This window comes from Mus pahari, chromosome 4, assembly GCF_900095145.1.
Source record: "Mus pahari chromosome 4, PAHARI_EIJ_v1.1, whole genome shotgun sequence".
NCBI lineage: Eukaryota > Metazoa > Chordata > Mammalia > Rodentia > Muridae > Mus > Mus pahari.
Window position 1 is genome coordinate 13,504,450 of NC_034593.1, and position 3,986 is coordinate 13,508,435.

Sequence of the window (3,986 nt, forward strand, 5' to 3'; positions counted from 1 at the left end):
TCTGGTTTATAATGTTTAGCCTTCTATCAAAATTATAGCTGGCAGAGAGAAATCTTGAACCCCAGGAGGCACATGCAGGCACACAGGTGAGAACACCAATATGACACCTATACCTGGCCTGACTAGGACCTGTCCAGAGTGCAAAGGACTCAGACAACTCCGTGCAGCAGGGAACCCAATCCTTCCAGTTTCCATCTATACTCTGGACCAGAACCTGTGCTACAGGCTTCTATAGCCAAGTCCCACTGAGAGAAAGCTTGACTCCAAGAGTACTGACCAAACAAGGCTCACAGGCCCACAGAGAGAGCTTGACATTCAGGAGTTCTGACACACCCAGGCTCACAGACTCACAGAAGAGATAGGATCCAGTGACAGTCTGCAAAGACAACTAACACCAGAGAAAACCAGAGGTTAAAAGACAAGTACAGAAACATAAGCAACAGAAAGCAATGCCACTTGGCAACATCAGAACCTAGTTCTCACACCACAGAAAACCCTGAATATGCCAACACACCTGAAAAGCAATGTTCTGATCTTAAAAACTGCATCTCAAGAAGATGATAGAGAACTTTAAAAAGGAAATAAATAACTCCCCTAAAGAAATACAGGGAAAACGTGATAAGAAGGTAGAAGTCCTTAAAGAGGAAACATATAAATCTATTGAAGAAATATAGGAAAACACAATCAAACAGGTGAAGGAATTAAACAAAATCATCTAAGATCTGAAAATGGAAATAGAAACAATAAAGAAATCACACGGCCAGCTGCACACAATCTTCTGCACAAACCCGGCGGAGGCTCCAAAGGTTCCCAGAGGACACTCCATGCCTCAGGCCCCCTAGCACACCCAGGACCTTGGGATCCCTTGAGAGCATGTGGGCAGCAGAAGCAACAGAGCTTTTTGGACAGGATCCCTTTGGGCATTCATCCTCAGCCAGGAGGCAGAGGTGAGACCTAGAACCCACGAACTTTCCTTGCCAGAGGAGAGTCAGCCTCCAGGGAGAGCTCTGACCCCAGGACTCAGGAAGTGGATCCAATCTCAAGATTTCTGAACAACTTCCCTGCAAGAGGAGAGCTTGCCTGCAGAGAGTGCTCCAACCACTGGGACTCTGCTGAGAGTTGGACACCTAAGAGTGCTGACAGAGGCTAACAGAATCCCAGGAGGAACGAGCTCCAGCCAGAGAGCTAGATCATCTAACACCAGAGATTAACAGGTGGGAAAGGCAAACATAAGAATCTTACTAACAGAAACCAAGACCACTGGGCATCATCAGAACCGCATAAGCCCACCACAGCAAATCCTGGATACCCCAACACACCTGAAAAGCAAGACTCGGATTTAAAATCACATCTCATGATGCTGGTAGATGATTTTAAGAAGGGCATTAATAACTAACTTAAAGAAATATAGGAGAACACAGCGAAACAGGTGGAAACCCTTAAAGAATTATGGGAAAACACTGCTAAACAAGTAGAAGTCCTTAAAGGGGAAACACAAAAATCCCTTAAAGAATTACAAGAAAACACAACCAAACAGGTAATGGAATTGAACTACACCATCCAAGATCTAAAAATGGAAGTAGAAACAATAAAGAAAACTCAAAGGAAGACAACTCTGGAGATAGAAACCCGAGGAAAGAAATCAGGAACCATAGATGCGAACATCACCAACAGAATACAAGAGAAGGAAGAGAGAATCTCAGGTACAGAAGATTCTGTAGAAATCATGGAAGCAACAATCAGAAAATGCAAAATCCAAAAAGATCCTAATTCAAAACATCCAGCAAATCCAGCACACAATGAGAAGAGCAAACCTACGAATAATAGCAGTAGATGAGAATGAAGATTTTCAACTTAAAGGGCCAGCAAATATCTTCAACAAAATTATACAAGAACACTTCCCAAATCTAAAGAAAGAGTTTTCATTGAACATAAAAGAATCCTACAGAACTCCAAATAAACTGGACCAGAAAAGAAATTCTTCCTGATACATACTAATCAGAACAACAAATGCACTCAATAAAGACAGAATATTAAAAGCAGTAAAGGAAAAGGGTCAAGTAACATATAAAGGCAAACCTAACAGAATTACACCAGACTTCTCACCAGAGACTATGATAGCCAGAAGATCCTGGACAGATGTTATACAGACCCTAAGAGAACACAAATGCCAGCCCAGGCTACCATACCCAGCAAAACTCTTAATTAGCTTAGATGGAGAAACCAAAGTATTCCATGACAATACCAAATTCACACAATATCTTTCCACGAATCCAGCCCTTCAAAGAATAATAAAAGGAAAACTCCAACACGAGGACAGAAATTATGCCATAGAAAAGGCAAGAAAATAATCCTTCAACGAACTTAAAAGAAGACAGCCGAAAGAAAAGAAGCCCAACTCTAACAAAAAAATAACAGGAAGTAGTAATTACTTTTCCTTAATATGTCATGATATCAATGGACTCAGTTCCCCAATAAAAAGGCAAAGATTAACAGACTGGCTACATAAACAGTACCCAACATTTAGCTGCATACAGGAAAACCACCTAAGGGAATAAGACAGACTACCTCAGAGTAAAAGGCTAGAAAACAATTTTCCAGCAAATGGTCCAAAGAAATGAGCTGGAGTAGCCGTACTAATATTGAATAAAATCGACTTCAAACCTAAAGTTATCAAAAATGACAAGGAGGGGCACTTCATACTCATCAAAGGTAAAATCTTCCAAGATGAACTCTCAATTCTGAATATCTATGCTCCAAATACAAGGGCAGCCACGTTCATTAAGGAAACTTTAGTGAAGCTCAAAGAGCACATTGCACCTCACACAATGATAGTGGGAGACTTCAACACCCTGCTCTCATCATTGGACGAATCCTGGAAACAGAAACTAAACAGAGACACATTGAAACTAAAATAAGTTATAAAACAAATGGTTTTAACAGACATCTACAGAACATTTTATCCTAAAACAAAAGGATATACCTTCTTCTCAGCACCTCATGGTACCTCCTCTGAAACTGACCACATAATTGGTCACAAAATAGGCCTCAACAGATACAAAAAATATTAAAACTGTCCCATGAATCCTATCAGACCACCATGGCCTAAGGCTGATCTTCAATAACAACATAAATAATAACAGGCCAACATTCAGGTGGAAGCTGAATAACACCACTCAATGATACTTTGGTCAAGGAAGAAATAAAGAAAGAGATTAAAGACTTTTTAGAGTTTAATGAAATGAAGCCACAACATACCCAAACTTATGGGACACAATGAAAGCAGTCCTAAGAGGAAAACTCATAGCTCTGAGGGCTGCCAAAATGAAACTTGTCAGAGCATACACTAGCAGCTTGACAGCACAATTAAAGCTCTAGAACAAAAGGAAGCAAATTCACCCAAAAGGAGTAGATGGCAGGAAATAGTCNAACTCAGGGCTGAAATCAACCAACTGGAAACAAAAAGAACTATGCAAAGAATCAATCAAACAAGGTGCTGGTTCATTGAGAAAATCAACAAGATACATAAACCCTTAGCCAGACTAGAGGGCACAGGGAGAGTATCCTAAGTAACAAAATCAGAAATGAAAAGGGAGACATAACAACAGATCCTGAGGAAATTCAAAATATCATCAGATGCTAATAAAAAAAAGTCTATAGCAACAAAACTGGAACCTGGATGAAATGGACAACTTCCTAGTCAGATACCAGGTACCAAATTAAATCAGGATCAGACTAATAATCTAAACAGTACCATATCACCTAAAGAAATAGAAACAGTTATTAATACCTCCCATCCCCCCCCCAAAAAAGGCTAGGACAAGATGGATTTAGTGCAGAGTTCTATGAGACCTTTAAAGAAGACCTAATCCCAGTTCTCCTCAAATTATTCCACAAAATAGAAACAGAAGGTACTCTACCCAATTCATTCTATGAAGCCACAATTACTCTGATACCTAAACCACACAAAGATCCAAAAAAGAAAG